The sequence below is a fragment of the Mirounga angustirostris genome, unplaced genomic scaffold (genome assembly GCF_029215605.1).
Source record: "Mirounga angustirostris isolate CCGP_5_RB_7025 unplaced genomic scaffold, mMirAng1.0.hap1 SCAF_14, whole genome shotgun sequence".
NCBI classification, from domain to species: Eukaryota; Metazoa; Chordata; class Mammalia; order Carnivora; family Phocidae; genus Mirounga; species Mirounga angustirostris.
In genome coordinates, this window is record NW_026991722.1 from 48,079,060 (window position 1) to 48,099,246 (window position 20,187).

The 20,187-nt window shown below is 42.9% G+C and overlaps 1 long non-coding RNA gene across 6 annotated transcripts in view; it reads left to right on the top strand.

The window, feature by feature from the left end:
- The window catches only part of LOC135362508 (uncharacterized), a 287,473-nt gene that overhangs the window by 233,160 nt on the left and 34,126 nt on the right, over positions 1-20,187 (top strand). For 4 of the 6 annotated variants that reach the window (XR_010407290.1, XR_010407292.1, XR_010407293.1 and 1 more), the window contains 2 exons: positions 10,660-10,771; positions 13,119-13,429. This is a non-coding gene — a long non-coding RNA (uncharacterized LOC135362508). Of the gene's footprint in view, positions 1-5,908; positions 6,084-8,906; positions 8,964-10,659; positions 10,772-13,118; positions 13,430-20,187 lie in introns of all 6 variants that reach the window. The other 2 variants (XR_010407289.1, XR_010407291.1) reach the window with 2 other exon arrangements.

A 20,187-nucleotide genomic window follows, 5' to 3' on the forward strand; every position in this document is an offset into this window, starting at 1 on the left:
CATCCCGCCTACCAACTTCCCAGTTCAGGCTTCTCCCGTCAGAATGAGCACCTCTCCCGGGGGAGGCTCTCCCAGGAGTCGTGGGGAGGCCCTCACCTCCGAGTCTAGGTCCTGGCACTGGGCCTTCATTCAGATGCCCCGTCTGTGATCTTTCTGCACCTGTTCTTTGGTTTAAGCCAGTATGAAACGAGAACCTCTGGCAGCCTATTTCTGCAGACCTGAATTTCAGGTGTGAATCTTGTGCTTACACTTGCTAACTGTGAGATTTGGAGCAAGTCACTTAAAAACAGACAAACAAGGGGCGCCTGGGTGACTCAGTCGGTTAAGCATATGCCTTCGGCTCAGCTCATGATCCCAGGGTCCTGGGATCGGTCCCACATCGGGCTCCTTGCTTGGCAGAGAGCCTGCTTCTCCCTCTCCCTGCTCTGCCTGCCGCTCCCCCTGCTTGTGCTCTCTCTCTCTGACAAAAAAATAGATAAAATCTTTAAAATAAATAAATAAATAAATAAATAAAAACAGACAAACAACAACTTTCTAAGTCTTAGTTTCCTTACCTGGTGTTTGGGGGCACTGGCAGCTAACTGGAAAACAACTTCGATTTATTTTTTTTTCCCTAGCATCTCACTTGGTGGACAAAAAGATAAATAGTAAAAACTCAAACTCAATGTGGGGTTTTTTTTTTTATCAGCCAACTTTTCGAACTCAACTGTGAAGATTTAGCCTGAGCTCCTATACCCCTAGAGCTACATCTCTAGTTATAAAACCCTTGCAGCTACAGAGTGTTTTAAGTTAATGGAAATGCTTTCATAGAGGATTTTCATCATCTTCACATAATCCTGTGAAGTAAGTTGATTTGCCTCTTTTTTTTTTTAAAGATTTTATTTATTTATTTGACAGAGAGAGACACAGCAAGAGAGGGAACACAAGCAGGGGGAGTGGGAGGGGGAGAAGCAGGCTTCCCGCCGAGCAGGGAGCCCGATGCGGGGCTTGATCCCAGGACCCTGGGATCATGACCTGAGCCAAAGGCGGCTTAACGACTAAGCCACCCAGGCGCCTCAAGTCGATTTGCTTCTTATCCCCACTTTACAGAGAAGGAAACTGAGAACTTAGAGTTTGTGTTTTGTCTTTTGGGTTTTGTTTTTAAAGCAACTTGTTCTGAACCTCTCAGCTCCTCAAGTAGAGTTGATCCTCAAACCCACGTCTTCTGGCTCCAATCCTCAGTGTTTGTCCCATGGCTCATGGCACTGAGGTCAGTGATGACCCAAATGATGATCTAAATGATGACTCTGAAGCTGAATGCGATTCCTAATCTTCAAAGAGAGATTCTATCTGGTCATTATATTGCACTAGCAAAGTGGGCTTGAAATGTGTAGAAAGATTTTTTTTTTTTTTTCAAAAATAGCAGATGAAAAATCACTGGTTACAGAACATTCCATGCCCTAAACATTCCCATTGTAAGTCTGTGCCCATCAACATGGGTAGGGGTGGGGGGTTGCCATACATAGAGTCACCATTTGGAGGCAAGAATAGAAGAGCTGTCACAGAAAGTTAAAACAACACATAGCAGGAAATGAGGAAAAAACATCATATATCGTAATCCTGTTTCTGTCTCCAAGGAGCAAATGTGAAAACAGACACCTATGGCTTTAAGAGAAACAGTCATCCTGGAGAGTGTTACAGGTGTTAAGGAAAAGAATGTTTCTCATGCCTTGGTTCAGGGGATTCCCACAGGCCCATGTCTGCTTCCAACAGCCCACAGCCTTCAATGTGTGTGTTATCTGGTGTGTGCTTATTATTGGGTATGAATGACTTGGGAAGGAATATACCCATTCCTTCCAGGGGTCTTGCTCCCCATGATGGTTCCTCACTTCATCTCTGTGGGGAGATGGTCACCCAAGGATTCAGGGTCATTGCCAAGAGCCTGCTTTTAACCTTCCTCTTTTTTTCTGGCACCTTCATTTGTTCCTAATTATTCTTCTGTTTTCTCTACTTTTGAAGAAAGGGCTGGACCAGGGAGCACTGGGTAACACTCAGGCTCTTCCTAAATCAGGCATCACCCCTGTAAACCCTCTTCTCCATTAGAGGCAAGAAACGAATCATGAGATGGGCATGGTCCAACCTCCCTCTTGGTCCAGCTAACCCTAGTGGCATGAAGTGAGTCAAAATGGTGAGCAAGCTGTTCAGTTCCTTTTGAGGAGTTTCAGTTCTGTTCATCTGGATTTCTTGATCTTGCCAAACTTACCTACTTCAAAACATCAATGGGCATGTTACCTGGAATGCAGCATCTGAGAACGAAGTGTTCTGGAATTTGTCTTACTTCGTCATTCTCAGTGTGGGCCAGGTCTACGGGCTGCTTGTTCTTAGTCATGCTTATTACAAACTGTGTTCTCTTAAAGATCGGCAATCAGATCTTCAGTGCCAAATCCCATTTCCTTGAGCATTTTCCATCTTTCTTGATTTCTTGTGGTAATGACCCTGTTGGGAGGGTCCCATCCTGACTTTTGTTCTTCCTCTCCACACAATACTTTAACCTCCTTGGTGGTCCGCTTCTTTCTTCTTCCCTTTGACCATGGGTGTGACCTCATACTTTACTCTTGGTCCTCTAGTCTCTCTGCACATTATCCTTTGGTAAGTTCACCAACCACTGCTTTAAAGGTCACCTCTATGTCAAGGACTCTTGAATCAGTGTACCAACCTCTTCTCATATTCAAGTCTGTAGTGTGGCATTTGAAAATGTGGAGTTGGGGAAAAAAAACATGAGGTAGATTCCCAATTTATAGTTTTACAGATGAATTAGCCGAGACCTATAGACATGCCTGAGGTCCGTATCATTTAATTGTGGTGGAGATCTCACCAATTTGCCCTAACCTACTTTCCTTTCCTTTTCTTCATTGCTTCATGTCTTTGCACCAGCCAAACTGGGCTACTGTAAACTGTTCTGTCCTCCTGACCCCATGCCCACAATTGTTCACATTGTTTCCTTCATGAAATGCATGAAAAGCATAGTCCTCTTCTCCCCACCTCTATCAAAACCCTACCTCTAATTCAGCACACTCCAACTATTGATGTTTCTCTTTCATTGCCTCAAAAAAAGCAGGGGAGGGGTGCTTGTTGGCTCAGTCAGTTAAGTGTCCGACTCTTGATTTCGGCTCAGGTCATAATCTCAGGGTGGTGAGATCAAGCCCTGCGTTGGGCCCACGCTCAGCATGGAGCCCACATAAGATTTGATCTCTCCCTCTCTGCTCCTCCCACCCATGCTCTCTCTCTTTCTCTCTAAAAAAAAATGGGGTTAGCCTAAATGATCGAAGGGGTGCCAGTATGACCAGAAGAGTGTGACTTTAACAAATCATGCTCCTCCAGGATCTCAGTGGGCTCTGTGCATAGATTAAGAAGACAAAGATGATGAATGGCCCCCACCTTCACTCTTTCCACTACCCACTGCTGCACCAATATTTAGTCAGATCCAAAATGCCTTTAAATGACCATATTTCAAGAGTTAAATGCTATGTGGGAGAGAATTCAACGAAATCTTTTTAAACTATTAAAAAAAAAAAACCTAAAGAAAAAAAACCTACTCCAAAAGAAATAAAAAATATTGGCTGGTAATTTAAGAGACACAGCAAAGATTTTGACCCCATTAAGTTCCTGGACAATGACTTATTTTAGGCATTATTGAAAATTTTTAGTTTAAAGGACAACTATTTTTATCAACAATATGAATCATATACTTTCTTTTACCATATATTCTATCTGCCTCCCACTTTCTACCTTACTCATTCAGACAGTTGGAGTGTTTACATGGTTTCCAGATTCTCTTTTGTTCTGAGCAAATTTTGGTTAGAACTTAATGTTAAATGTAACTGTGCCAGAAATATTTTTATACTTTTTCTAATTTTATATTTTTTCCTGTTATTAAATTACACTGAAGGAAGAAAAATGGGAAATGGGGAAACTGTGCTGGTGAAGGGCTTTGCATGGATACTAATAAATAGCCCATCAGTGAATTTCTCCTTCTAATTTATCATTAGTCTTTGGTGTTACTGGGTAAAGATGCTAGTGGCTCATTTTATTTTTAGGCCTCCTAAAACTAAATCTTCTCTTCGTCTACTGAACTGCTTTGTTAGTTGTCCAGGGAAATCCATATTTAGTGGGAATTTGAATATGTGCATTTAACTTTTTACATTGTAGCTTATAAAACAATCTTGACATTAGTAAAATTACAGTCCCCACACTCAAGCCTCAGTGATAGGATGTCTGATCTAAGAAGCTGTATTGGGAGAGGACAGGGAGAATAAGGCCACATTTCTGAGCTTAATATAAGGCAAATCACTTGCACATTCTCCCCCCGCCATCTCCCCCCTGCCCCAGGTTGGCATAGTGATACTGGGGTGGGGAGTTGGGACACCCAGGATATGCTCCATGACACCATGCTGCCCCTTGGCCTCCAGCCATCCACTTAGCTGAGACCCTGTAAGAACCCAAGCTTATTCTCGTTACTAGTGGAACACCACCACAATTATATGGTATTCAGGCTCCATCAGTGACCCCGTTTTTAAATGAGATAATGTATGGAAGTACCTGATCACTAGTAAAACATTGAGACCCAGAATATGACACCATTTATTCCCATTATGCACCCTGAGGGGCCTGAGGATGGATGTTGTGCGAGGTCTCATGCCACCAAAAAGGGACCAACTCGTCTTCTTTGGCACCTTGTACTCAAGACCAACTATCTCTGCAGCTTGGAAAATCCGGATATCTGCACAGCCAGGAACTCTCAGCCTGGCTCGATTCCTTTACCATCTGCCTCATTTGCTAAACTCTAAGCTCCAGTAAGGGCTGGGACCCTGTTGGCTTTGTTTCTGCCCTGAGTCCCTAGGGCCTAAAGCATGGCTGGCACTTAGTAGGCACTCAGCTTTAATACATGGTACTCTGGCTCCTGATCCAGCCATGTGTTCTCAATCCTCTGATTTCTGCTATAAATAAATACAAGCTGTTCTCATGGATTTGATGCTTCTTGACTCATTCTCCCACAGGTCATGTAAGGCGCTTCATTGTAGGACAGTGATTTGGCTAAGAATGAGTTTCCCTCCCACACAGTACCTCATGGGAGACACTGGATGGCCTTCTCTTTTGTGTGCTCAAAAAACACATCCTTTGCACACAGGGGACAGTCAAACTGCTTAGGTAGTCACAGATCTTTCTGGAATGAGGAAGTTCTGTAAACAACCAGCTTCTCTCCCAGCGTTCAGTAAACATTCTGCAAACACTAAGAACTGTTACTGTCTTCAAATGCATTACGTAGTCTGGAGTTATTTTCACCTCTTTTTTTTTGTTTAAGTAATGGAGAGTTGGTAGGATGATTTTAATTGACTTCTCTGTTTTTCATCTGTACCTAAGCGCAGACAAAAGGGAGCCAACAGTTCCTTTTTGAAACTTTTTGTTGCCAAATAGCATTGGGTCTTTTGGATTGTGTGGCGCACACCCATTGTTAATTATGCTGATTGTTATCCAGAGTGGAGTAACAAGTGATAAGTAAGGCTTTGGCTCTGCAGTTTGGGAAATCCCCTTTTTCAGGACAGACAGGAAACCACAGCCTAGGCTTTGATTGACCTTGAGCTTTTTTCTCACCTTCCTGGCCCCTCCCTCACCTTCCCCTCCCCAACATTCAAGCACACCTGTCCTCCCCTTGGGCACCAATGACAGGAGAGCTTCAGTAAAAGTGGGAGTGATTTTTTTTCCCAGAAATCATTTGGAAATCATAGGATTGGAAGTGGGAAATTATCTAGAGTTCTATTATTTCATCTAACTTCTTAATTTTACACGTAAAGAAAATGGATGCCAGAGTGGCTAAGAGATGAGGCAAAACTAGGAGCAGAATCCTGAAGAATGAATTTGAATTCTCTAGGCAGAGCCTGCAAGAAGAGCCTGCAGCTACTCTGAATTCTCCTGTCCAAGTATAAGTTCACGTGCAGCAGAATCTACAGTGAGAGATACTTAATGGTCCTTTTGTATACTTTGATCTGAAAGCTTCCCAACCTCTAAGGCACATTTTAAAAGTAGAAGTAAAGAGAGAGGAGATGGTGAGTACTTAACTTAGATGTTGTAGAGTTTCCTAGTTGTACCAGAATTCCTCTTGCTTTTATTCAGCTAAAGGAAGACCAACTTGCCATCATGCGGGATTTTTATGAAGGGTCCAATGACTTAATTAGCTCGGCTTTTATGGTAACCTGACAAGATTCCCCACTGCCTCCTGTGTTTTGACAAAGCTCAAACACTGTTATAGATCAAAGGGAAGATAACATGAAATCTGGACATGTCAAGGGTGCTACACAGAAAGGCTCCTTATAAATGGGTAATTGAGGAGCTGTTTCCAAGCTGGACTCCTGACCCCAGAGGCTGTAACATCAAGGACAGAGATAACCACAATCTGGGGTGTCTGAGCTCTGGCTGCTGGAAGAAATGGATCCTCACCCATACACCCCTGAGTATGTGATTGTCCTGGCAATGATGCAGATTATCAACCAACTGCCATGCCTCTTGTAAATGTGTCCTTCAGAAAGGACCCTCCTTGCATGCCAAAGTTTTTATTGCTTTCCAAGGTCTTCAGCTTCTTTCAGTCAACATTCTCCTTATTTATTATTGACGTTAATATCAACCACACCAAAGCTATCAATGCCAAAGTTGTTAACCTTGCTAATAATGTTAATTTAAGCCATATACTCTCATTAAACCAATATTGGTTACAATAATGTTTCATCTAAATGTTGTGTGTGGTTGTATTTGAAGCAGAAGACCTTGGTTAAAATACCGGCTGTATTTAAAAGTATTTTAAATTATATTTTGTGTTTTACAATTTGTAATCAGAAGAAAATAAGAACTTTTTCTCTTAAAAAATATCTCAGACTCTAAGGGAGTTTTAAAAGTTTGGCCATCACCATAACACTTTTGAGGAAACAATATGCTTATTTTTAGGTAACTAGATAGATATTTGTGTATAAAATTTCAAATAATCCCAACCTTTCAAATAATCCCAATCCCAAAGAATTTAGAATTCTTTGGATTATTTTTTACTTTGGCTCCCTTCAATAAAATTTGCTAAGGTTTTATTATAATCATTATCAGGACTTTTCCAGGGGGACCTGAGATCCTGTAAATATCTCACAATTATACTTAGAGGCCACATGAATCAATTAGGTAAATAACTTGTAAAGAATCATTACTCTTTCTAGGAATTTTTCAAGTGGGAACTATAAAGAAGGAATTTTAGCAAGTGCTAAAAGATAATACATATTCAGATCTTTTCTGTATAAAGGGATCTGCTCTGAAATCTTGAGAAATGGTCAAAAAAAAAAAAAGGACATTTGGACCTGCTGTTATTTAAAGATTCTATCAGAAAATCATAAATGTCTCATTTCTGTAGCACTTAAGTTTTGTCCTCCAAAAGGATCAAACAGATCTGATAGAGAGTCATGCAGCAATTTATAAATCTTGGAACATGTGTGCTTAATGGAGAAAATAGTAGACCATTTATGGATGTACAATGGTGCTATCTATTAAATCATGGATTTTACAAAGTAGGCACAGGATGCTTTCTGGTTTCAACCTGTAAAGGTCAAGGTCTCCACCATAATTCTGACATAGATTCTGGTATACCAAGAGCAGTTCCCACAGCTTGCTTCAATGTGGTTGCCTGGTCTACCCAGCAGCCTCTGCTACCTGGTTCACAGTCTATGTTTAGATAACCAGCCACACCTGACCTGAGGGGCATGGATGCAAGTCTACTTGGAGGCTGATGGACATTCTGTCCTCTCTCGACAGAAGGGAGAATGTTGGTCAACTTGTTGAAAAATTGCTTGCCACCTTTAAAGGACAAGTAGAGATTTTCTTCCTGAACAGAGTATATATCAATTATAGAAGATATCAGGACTACATCTCAATCCTCTAGGCCTTTTCAATTTCTTACCTGTAAAAAAACCAAAATGGAATGGAGAAGAAAGGGAATGGCTGACTCTAAAACTGTCAGGGAAGTGTAAAGAAACCTCAAAATCACAGGATAGTTTAGTGTTTTGTTTTGTTTTTTTAATTTTTTAAATTAGCAAGCATATGACACTGTGTAAAGAGGCCTTGCATACAATTACTGGCTCTTCTTATCTCTAGTAAGAATTCAATTTTGCAATAGGAGAAACTCAGTTATTGGGAGACAAACACATTCAAGGTCACATGGTATTGGATACATGACACAGATGCTGGGAGGGCATTCCAGTAATGGTGACAATTCCAGTTATCTCTGTGCAATGCATAACTTTCTTTGGGCCTCAGCAGCTTGGTTCATAAAGTGGAGACACGTTACATAGGGTTGCCAGAAAAACTACAAGACATCCAGTTAAATTTGAATTTAAGATAAACAACAAATTATTTTTAATATAAGTATGTTGCATGCAATATTTGGGACACACTGATACTAAAAAGTTATTATTTACCTGAAATTCAAATTTAACTGGATGTCCTGAATTTTTATTTTCTAAATATAGCAACACTGCAGTAGCAGTAAATAACTCTATTTCCTTAGTTCTGATCTCACCTGTTATTGAAGAATCTCTAATTTCTCTTAAAAACATTCCCTGGAGAAAGAATATTCTTTTCAACAAATGGTACTGAAATCAGTCGATATCCACATGCAAACGAATGAAGTTAAATTCCTGCCTCACATCAGGTACAAAAATTAATTCAAAATGGAATATAAACTTGCAATGTGGGAACTGAAAGTATAAAACTTTTAGAAGAATACATAGGAACACATTTTAATGATCTTGGATTGTGACACCAAACACACAAATGAAAAAGGAAAACAAAAACAGATAAATTGGACTTCATCAAAATAAAAAATTTTTTTTTTGCTTCAGAGGACAGCATAAGGAAAATGAAAACTACCCATAGACTGAGAGGATATCATATATCTGGTAAGAAACTTTATCCATAATAAATAACCAACAATAACACCAGAAAGACAAACATAATAAATAACCAACAATAACACCAGAAAGACAAATAACCTCAATTTAAAGATGGGCAAAGGACTTGAATTGACGTTTCTCCAAAAATATATACAAATGGCTAAAAGCACATGAAGATGCTCAACATCATTAGCCATTAGGGAAGTGCAAACCAAAACTACAAGGGGATGCCACTTCCCACCCACTAGGATGCCTAAAATAAATGACACACAATAGCAAATGTTCATGAGGATGTGGGAGATTTGGAGCCCTTATTCCTCGCTAGCGGTAATATTAAATGGTGCAGCCATTTTGGACATTTTTTCTCTCAAAATGTTAAGCATATAGTTACCATATAGCCCGGCAATGCCACTCCCAGATATACATCCAGAGAATTCAAAACATGTTTACAGAGAAACCTGTGCATGAATGTTCATGGCAGTGTTGATTATAATAGCCAAAAAGCCAAAACATCTGAAATGTTCGATTGATGAATAGATAAACAAAATGTGGCATATCCATACAATGGAATATTATTTGGCAATAAAAAGGAATGAAGTATTGACGCACGCTATCACATGGCTGAACCTTAAAAAAATTATGTTACCTGAAAGAAGCATGTGACAGAAAACAACACATCATTTCCATTTATATGAAAGATGGAAGGTGTATTCGTGGTTTCCAAGGGATGCAATAATAAGGAAGGAGAAATGACTGCAGATGATACGGGTTTCTTTCTGAGGCGATGGAAATGTTCTCACCGTTCCACAGGTACTTATGAAATACTTATTCTGTGCCACTCATTGTGCCGCTGTGGGTGATGTCAGATGGGCAAGACCCCAACTCTGAGTTCGAGGAGCTTACAGCCTGGTTTTGGAGAACAATACCTCCATAGACAAGGGCTGCAAAGCATTATGGGGGTTCTGTATACACACGAGCGGGATGCAGTGAGTTGCTTTGCGCAGAAAATTGTGTCGACGTCATCACCTAACATAGAATCTACTGCAAAGTAGGCATTTAATACATAGTTGATGAAAGAAAGAAAGAGGAGGGGCACCTGGGTGGCTCAGTCATTAAGTGTCTGCCTTCAGCTCAGGTTATGATCCCAGGGTCCCGGGATTGAGCCCCACATCAGGTTCCCTGCTCGGTGGGGAGCCTGCACTTCCCTCTGCATGCCGCTTGTGCTCTCTCTCTCTCACTCTGATAAATAAATTAAAAAAAAAAAAAGGAGAATGTAGGGTCGTCTGAGAGTATAATAGAAGTGAGTCACTTAGTCTAGGGGTCAGTGGCGACTTCCATGGGGAATGAGAGGTAAGGCAGGACTTGAAGGGTACGTAAAAGTTAGTTAGGCACAAGGGGAACACGGAAAAGCTGTTCCAGGCGGAGGTAGTTCATTCATCTATGTGCAAATATATGCTTTCCTGGTGTTTGAAGTGGCTGAAAGACAGTCTATCTGCTTAGGTATTTTCACATCCCTCCACCCAGCAATGTGGTTGATACGGTTCTTGGTTTTCTAAACCTTTTCTTTCATGAATAGTACAAAGGTAAACTTCACCCTCGCTCCCATCCATATTCAAATTTAATGAGATCCTAGTCCAAAGAGTTTAACTGTGTTCCTGTTAAACCATCCCGTCTGATAAGCCATGTTGTGTCCTTTCTATAGCTGAGGAAACTGAGCCCTACACTACGACGTGCAAGGTGGTACATCAAGGAGCCAGCCAGCCCACATCACTCACGTCCCTCAGCCCGCCTGGCTCCACTGCGGGGCCGTCCCGGTAAGTGCGGACCGCCCACTGAGATGACCACCGAAAAGGTACATGGCATACAGAATTTGTAGAATTTATATATGTAAACTCTATCTTCTGGTTATATAGAGATCGCCTATGAACTAAGGCTGGGGACCAGGGCCTGGAGTTGATTGTTTAAAACAATGTCTTTATTCCTCTGGAATTGGGAGGGAATGAGGTGTGCCATGGAAGTATATTTCCATATAACTGAAATTTACCTCTTTAAGCACAACACTTTTTACGAATGCAAATGTTCATGAACGTAAATCATTCTAAAATCAACTGCACACTCTGCATTCTTGCCATCATTTAACCTGATCACTCCGTCTATGAGCATTGACTGTTTTCTATCATTTGTTGGCCATTATTAATTATTTGTATATATGGCTCTATGCCAGGAATTGGGAATCTATTAAGCAAAATCCCTGCCTGATAGAAAATTTATGCTGTGTTGTGGGAATTCAGTGCAGGGCTGTTGCATGCAAGTCCAAGAAGGTGTCACAGATGAGATGACGTTGGAAGAGGACCTTGATGATCGGGGGAGGAGGGTGATGTTGGTGGCAGTGTGGTGGTGGATGGCAGGGTCCTGTTTCTTGGGCCAAGAGGAGGAAGGGGAGCTTCTCAGCTGATGCAGTCCCATAAACAAAGCAGAAGAATGGCCAGGATGTGGGCAGTGCAGTGGGAAGGGGCAGAGATGACTCTGGAAAGGCATAGTGGGGCCAGCTCAGGAAGGGCCTGGTGTGCCAGATCAACGAGGGGTGCCTAAGGTTTCTAACAGGGAATGGCATGGTCTGCATTGGCTTTGATAAAGATTATTTGGGTAGAGCCTGAAAAATGATGCATGGGATAGCGGGCTGGAAACAGACTGGAGATAGAGAAACCAGTTCGGCATCTGTTCAAAGCAACACAGAGGGATAGGCGGGGGGTTGGATTGGTCCAGGAAGGAGAAGAGGTGATAGCTATATGGTTGACAGCACAGGCCTTTGAGGCAGATCTGAGCTGGGAACAAGGCCTTCCTCCTCCCTGGCTGAAGGACCCGGGGCAAACCACTCCATTTCTCCGTGCTTCCATTTCCTTGTCTGTCAAATGCGTTCTGAATACCTCATACGGGATGACGATGTAAGTAATTGAGGTAATAACTTAAGTACCCAGCTCCAAGCAGGCAGTTTGCAACTTGGAGGACTTTCCCTTGTGCCAAAAGCCCCCGGGCATGAGAACATCCATTTTAACAGATGGAGTGGTTTGGGAGGGCCCTCTCTTCCTGTTGGCGGTGCCTTTTCCAATGCCTTTGATCATTCTTTTGTTCAACAAATAGGCATTGAGTATCTACTATGTGTGAGGCAATGTCACTAGACCTGTCCCTGCCAGTTCCAGGATCGCCTGAGAATTGGCTGCCGTTGGCTGTGGGCTCAGAAATCGGAGAGCATGGTGGGTCCATAAACATGCTGTTAGGGGCTAGCAGTATGCCTGTGCACAAAGAGTGAGTGAGGCCCTCAGAGCCCGCCCTGCCGTGTAGAGTGCTCAGCTTTGGGGCTGCCCTTCCTGCTGCTTCGAGTACGTTCCCCCAGACTGCTGAGTTCTCACCAGAGGACCCTGCAGACGTGTCAGACCTCGCCCTCTGCACAGAGGGCCTTCAGAAGAACGTCTTGCATGCAGAGGGCGTTGGGAACTATCCAAGGAGCCCTCTGCACAGAGGGCCTTCAGAAGAACGTCTTGCATGCAGAGGGCGTTGGGAACTATCCAAGGAGCTATAGCATCCTGTCCTGGAGATGCCTGGGACAAGGGGTGCTCTCCTAGGCTGGCTTACACACTGCAGCCACCCCTCACAGGGGAGAGGGTTGGCCCACCCGCTCCCCCACCCCAGCCCCCTGTCAGTCCACCCTGTCTTCCGCCTCGGGGGGAGATCATAGCACACGTCGCCACAAAGCATGACATCATCTCCCAAAGGCAAGGGCCACTCGTGAGTTTTTGCTGGCGACGACCTCCGGGCAGGACTTGGTGTTCTTGATAGAGAACATCTGGCTTGGGCGGCACAGTTGGGAAAGAATGAAGGATTTTCTGGGAGTCCGACTGGCTCACTGAGCAAAGGCCAGGAGGCATTTGGTGAAGTAGCGGAAGGCTGTGATATGTAAACATGCTGTGAGTGTGCTTCTCAGGAGTGACTGGGAGTCTGTGGAAATGAATCACAGGCCTTCTTCCTCCTCAGCCACGGGGAGGGAAAAGGAGCCTTGGACTATATGTCTGTTTATTTGTTTGACTCAAAAGATAAACAGATCTATATATTACCCTGGGGCATGAATGAGTATCCATGGATGTCATGTTTTCCCTTTCACAGAGTTGCTGTTTGTACAAAATTCACTCTTTGTATGGATCGTTTCCTCCCATCAAATGCCCCAGTGTCCCAAAATCAGTTTGTCTATGGAATACTTTCCCAAGGATGCTGATAGTACCACAAGAAAACAAATGAGCCCCCCTTCGGCTCTCCATGTGCCTGTGGAGATGGAGGAGTTAGGTAACCGACGCCTATTTTCTACAAGCAGAACGAGGACACCCGGTATACAAATGGGTCCGACTAACCTGACTGAGAAGCTTGACAAGCTTGTGGGAAACAAGTCAGAGGATCAGAGCTAGAACTGACAGGAAAAGGTTGGTAAAGAACTTAAATGACCATTTATCAGAAATTCTATCCTGACTTCACTAGCTTTGGAAGATCCATGGCTGTTGGGCCTCACCAGCTGGAAGAGGGAATGGAGGAATGATAGGAGCAAGGCAGTTGGAACCAAGTTTCTTCCTACCTGCCTGGACCTAGAGATAGATAGAAATGATCTGAAAGTGCTGTAGTGCAGTGGATTTTCTTTCTTGGGTGCCTCAGCTACAAGGTTGGCATGGCTACTTGGGATATCGAAAAATACATATGCTGCCTATATATGCACAGAAAAATATGCACCTGAGGGGTGTGGTCACTCTCGTTGTCTCAGGGTGACTAGATCACACCTAATCATCTATCAGGAATTGATACGAATGAAACTTCATCCTCTCTGAGGCCTTTTCTGACTCCTCTCCCTGGTACCCACACCAGCTGGAATCTGTCCCTTTGTGTTCCCACTTTATTCCAAATATTCACTCAACTTTCATACCACCTGGAACTCTGACTCCCCATGCAATTCTGGTCAGGGATTGGCCGAGTTCTTCATGGAACCAAGCCTTTAACACAGTCCCTGATACATAATAAAGGATGCAAATGGAATAAATTAATTTATGTATATGCAACTTACTACATTTATGCATTCCTAATGAAAGGGAAAATTATGTCATATGTCAGAGACATAAGGATGCATAAGCTCTATGTGAGATATGCCTGGGCTTTGAAAATAGTCAAAGACATATCTGTTACCTCAGGACTTGAAAAGAATGTATATTCTGCTGTTGGGTGGTATTCTATAAATGTCAATCAGTTCCTGTTGGTTAATGGCCTTGTTGAATTCTTTTATATCTTTGCTAATTTTCTGACTAGTTGTTCTATCAGTTGTTGAGAGAGAAAGAGGTGTTGACGTCTCCAGCTATCATTGTAGATTTGTCTATTTCTCCTTTCTGTTTTATTGGGTTTTGCTTCACATATTTTGCAACTCTGTTGTTTGGTGTATACACATTTAGGATAGTTATGTCTGCTTGGTGGACCTTTCATCATTACGTAATGCCCCTCTCTATCTCTGGAAATTTTCTTTGCTCTGAAATCTACTTTATTCGATATTAATATAGCCACTTCTGTTTTCCTTTGGTTAGTGTTTGTATACCCCACCTTAGTCCATTCCTTTACTTTCAAGCGGACTATATCATTATATTTGAAGTTTATTTCTTGTAGACAGCATAGAGTTGGGTCACATTTTAAAAAATTTGTTGCATGACAATAGATAACTAATACAATTGACATGAGATCAGTGTTTCTACCTTCTAAATCCATAGAGCCCCATGACTCTGCAGAACAAGTAGGTGACTTTAAAGCATATGCTCAGTGAATGATCTTTATTACAGCACATCTGTCAAATTTCTCTGGATTCCTCTCTTAACAAAAGACATGTCCTCCCTAGGCCTCCCTGAGATCCACACTGAAAATGTCTTAGGTTTAATTCAGTTACTGTAATGTAGGTGGTTGGCCCAAGGGAACACATACCCAGAACTTTGAGGATGTTCTCATTGTTAGACTTTAGATGGTTGTGGTGAGACATGGCAAGTTGGATGCAGGCTCTTTCTCATCATTCTTCTTGCTTTATAAGCAAGTGTGGAGCCTTACTGCCATTAGGGTATCCTCATGCGAATGCTCCTTGACTGATAAAAAGTGTTCTATGTGGACCCCCTTCATTTTTTCCCAATACCTTCTTGTCTCTCTTTCCCCAGGCAGACCCTTCTCACTCCCAGAGTTTTTGTCTGCCATTTACCTCTGAGCTATTTCTTGTCTTGAAAATCTTCAAGCTTTCAACACGGGATAGGAGTCACAGCTATTTTCCTTCCACCCCACTTTACAAGATAAAGACTTACCAGACCTGAGGTTGGATAAAGGACATGAGTTATTTTCACTTCAGGTAGAAGAGTGTTGTCATTTTCCTGATTTTTCTTTCAAATTTCCACTAAAAAAAAAAAAATCGGATATCCTGCATGAATCATTTTTGGAACTTACTGTATTTTTTTAAAGTGTGTCTGTCTTCTTCCTGAATTTTCATTCCATCATCTAGCATTTTTTTACAGACTTAGCCTTGGGGGAGGCCCTGCCTATCCTAACCTTGACTCTTCTCAATTCCTGTTTTGTTTCCTTTGCTGCAGAAGGTAGAGAAAACAACAATTCTGCTTTACTTCACTTCAGTCTCTGTGTCTGGTACCTCCTCTTACCCTGTGCTCTTTGGTGGGTTTTGTTAAAGCATGCTGGCCTTGCTTTGGTGTGTCACATCAATCCACACACTGGTCAAGTAACAAACCCTCTATCTCCTGAAAAGGAGTTTTCATTGTCAAGAGGGGGATGGATTTTTTAAAGTAGAGCTGTTTCAAAAGGGAGAGTAAGTTTAGGAGACCCAGTGTGAGCCCTGAAAAGGACCTCAGAAAGCCATAGGGCTCAAATTTGTAGCCTAGAGCCTGAAGTCTCGCCCGCCCTGCAAATGCCCCATTTGTTCATTACACCCACGGAGTGTAAGCTCCAAAAGACTTGGATAAAGTCTTACAGTTCCAACCCCACTGAAGTTGCTGCCCAAAATGGAATGGCCCAAGGCCCCGGAAGCAGGATGGACAGGGTTAGCAAGGCTGGGAGTGCTTGCTGGCTTTGCTGCCCTTACAGCCCCTCAGGCTCCCCTAGCCCTCAGTCTCCTTCCCTGAATCTTGAACCACAGGGCCTTGGGCCTCTGTTTTCTCTAGACCTCTAGCCTTCCACGTCATGACCTGACTCCCCTAGACTTCCCGGACGTGGGGTCCCCCTCCTGGCCTGAACTCAACAAACTACCTATCTCAGATGCTCACCCACCACCCACTTCCCAGCTGAGAACAGGTTCTGGACACACATAGGACACACCTCCGGGGATATCGTGAGGCTAAACTGAGATCAAAGGATATTCTTCATGGTGGAGAGAGAGGTGGAGACAGTTAGTGACAGTAGAAGCAGGGGTTGATAGGGCTGAGTAAAGAGTAACTGGCTGCCAACCTTTGGAGGGCAAAACCTCAGGTTCACTGAAGACTTCAGCTCAGAACCAGTGGCATAGACCCAAATTCTATCTCCAGGTTTGTACTGCAGGAGACGAAAGGTCCCAGGACACACTAACACACAGCCACTGGGTCTGTAACTCTCCAGTAGTCATTAAGAATGTTTCTGCTTATTCAGCAAGGCACATTTACTGGGGATTAGGAGAACCCATAAAACATTGCACTCTATTCAAAGTCTTCTTTAGATAAACCCTCTGAAGCTTTGAAGTATCCACTTGCCAAGGATTTTTCATTACCTCTTATCCCCTTGGCAAAGTGCCTGTGTGTGTGTTTGTCCAGGCACTATTTTTTTTTTTTTTTTTTTTTTTTAGGATCTTGGTAGATCTAAAGATCAACCCATACCACAGAGGCAGATGAGGAATATTTTTATTTTTGAATCATCAACAGAAGACATCCAGACATCCTGTTTGTGGTTCCCTCATTTTCCAAGAGCATGGTGCACTGGAAAGGGCCCTGGCTGGGATTTAGAGACCTGGTTTCTGACCGTGGCTTTGCCACCAACTGGTTACGTGACGTTGGGCGAGCCACTCACCTTTCATGCATTAGATTCCTCATATACAAGGTGCAGGGGTAGATAGGTGAGCTCTAAGTGTCCCTTCTAAAAGTAAAGCTCCAATTCTAACTAAGCTTTCAACTGAAGACTCAGCCAAATAACAGTGCTTCTCCAACTCCCAGTAGCACCTGGGGGGCAGTCTGTGGGGGACAGTAGCATGAAAAGAAAACGAAACCAGGATTCTTTTTCAACATGAGCCATGGAACATTAACCAGTTTTGGTTTTTGCAGTGTGGAGAGAGGGTGTGCAAGTGTGTGTGTTTACGTATCTGAGTTCACAAATTTATGTGAACATGAACTCAGAGGATATTTTTTAGAGATCATCAAGTCTTATGCTTTTCAGACTCTTTATAAGCAGCAGAATCCTTTCTTCAGTGAAATTTTATGCAGACTCTGAATGCATAAAATACAAAAATGAACTCCCGCTATGGAAACCCAGCGCCTATCTGCTTCTTAGTCTTCCCACCTGCCTCTCACCTTGACTTCAAAGGCTCTCCATAGAACCCGGAGCTTCTGGGCACCGGGCTGAATAGTTCACAGGGAAACAAACTGAGGCTCAGGGAGGCAGGGATTTGCTCAGGGTCATACACTAACTGGTGGAAAGGCTGTAGCTTCTGAATACCTATCCAGGAATGCCTATCCTTTTATCACCATGATCATAAATGATTAGGTCCGTAATCACAAGTGGGCAAACACCACCATGAAGAACTCTCTTAGGATGGTGGGAATTTTAAAAGTCAACATCCGTCAAAAGAGCATCTGTGTTAAGACTCAGGAAGCTCCAGGCTTATTATCCTCTGGCTCAATACACAGATTACTCTTTTTGTGAAGATAAATATGCCTTATTCCTAAAGTGCTTTTTAAACCGAGCTATTAAAAAGAGTCTTGTTTAAAAGTTTATTTCATAAATAATTAAAGAAAAGAAATAGTTCAACGGGAGGCAAAACGAGATCTTTTCACCAGCTCCTTTGGAAAACTTTCACAGACCAGCAGCGCCGCGGGGGGAGACGGTTCACAAAATGGCGCACCAAAATGTGAGGGCTCCTCGGTGTGGCCCTGGCGTGCAGAGTATTTCTGGGAAACTCTGTATCAGTAATCATGATTGTATAGCTCCAGGGTCCAACCCTAGATTGCAAAATATTTCCCCTTTTGGACTTCAGCTCAACTATAATTCAACAATGTGACAACTCAGTAGGAAATGGACCTTGAACAAGAGCGATAGGTATCTTTAGCTTGGCCAGACCTGCCCAGGAAGCTCAGTGGCAGAGTAAGTAATCATATCCTATGGCCTTCCTTCTCTCACAAAAGAAACATTTGCATCATGCAACTCAAGCATATTTCATACAAAATCTTGTTCCCACTTTTCCTCTAGGTGGTATTTGGCATTTTTATGAGTTCCTAATATCTTGTTGTGGTCACAAATAAGCCTCCCCTGTCCACTTTACACGGAAGCTGAATCACAGACTATGAGAGCCGGTTGGCCTCAGAGGTTGTCGAATCTAGTCTTGGCATTTCATAGCAAAGGAGTCAGAGCTCGAGATGGGAAGTGACTTGACCGAAGTTGTACAAGTTAATAGCAGAGCTGGGACATGAGCAGAGCTGCTGTCTTGATATCAAGGGCTTTTCCACTATTCTGTGCCACTTCTTCTAAATTAGCCACAACACAGCGAGAGATGTGTTTTCTACATGGTTCACTGGTGTGGCATTTGCAGTCAGATAATCAAGATTTGTTGGTACCTCCCATTTGTTGAGCACCTAGAAAAGCCCCTCCATAGGCTTACAGTCTGGAGAGGAAGACAGATATTAAATGAATAATTACTAAATTATTAGTAATTAGTTCCAAGTGTGCACACACCTCTGAGAAGAAGAATCAGCTGCTCTGGGAGTGTTATCTCAGGGCTGATAGGGACTGTTTATGTCCATGGTGGAATTGGATTGGCTGATCCTGTGACTTAGCCATTACAGATGTTGCCTCTTACCTTTGTTTATCTCCCAGGGGCTATTTTCATAATGTGTAGGTTACTTCAACCATTTGATTCTGCTCCTCTTTGTTTCTTCAGTCTGAAACATCTACCTCTAGGAAGACAGGTACCGCGAAAGAACTAAGATCCATACAATCTTATTCTCTGACATAACTGCTTGGACAAATGGAGCACTGAGGGGACATTTGAATTATCTATGAGTCCCATGTGTTTGTGTTCTCCCCAGGACAGGGCATGTTGGATATTAGAACCTTGATTGCCTGGTAATGCAGTTCTTCGATTCCTTACGTTTATATTGAAACGAAAGCAGTGACTTCAAATTGAACGCCAGCCTAATTTTGAATATTAACCCCTCCTCCTCTTCAACCCCCACCAACATTTCAGCATGCCATTCCTGTTACAAATTCTGCAAATGCAGTCTCTGCAGAGTTAGAAATCCTGCCATGAATCTTTCTGGAAAATGAGCTAACATGCTTAAATTCCTTGTCATTCCAGAAGTATGTAAAGAAGCAACAGTTAAAAGGAAATTCCTACACACTGGGCTTCATATTGATGAGTTAATCACAGGACATTTTTCTAAATCAAGAAGGTTTGAACTTGGGGTATGGGTTTGCACCTGGTGGAGCTCTGACTTGATCCAACTCCTCTGTATCTCTTCCCAGATCGCTTTTCATCCTTGGACCCTTCCCTTCCTCCTTCTTTTCCATCATGTTCATGAGGTTTCCCTGAAGCCCTTCATTTTTCCCTTAGTCCCCAAGTTTGTTTGAGTTGTTTTCTTCTTCCGCGGCGACTCCCTCCTGGCTTTTCCTGGCTTTCTCTGCACCCTGCATCTCCATGGGTGGCCCTATCTCCTCTCTCTCTGCTTGCCCGTCTTTTCCTTCCCTCTCCGTCCCCTCCCCTAGTCGTGAGAGCTGTACAAAAGCTGGCACCAGGCAGTAAAGAAGGGGGAAAAGGCACAGCGTCTTGTCCCAGCATTTCCTCCCCCTGGCTGGGTAAGTGCCTTGGGAGAGGGCGCTGAGCTTGCCTGGCAGAGGACGATGTGTCCACAGCAAGTTGGCTTGGAGTCAGCATTCAGCTTTGGTCAGTGCTTTCTCTCAGTTGAGAAATTGGGCCAAGTTTGGCCAAAGG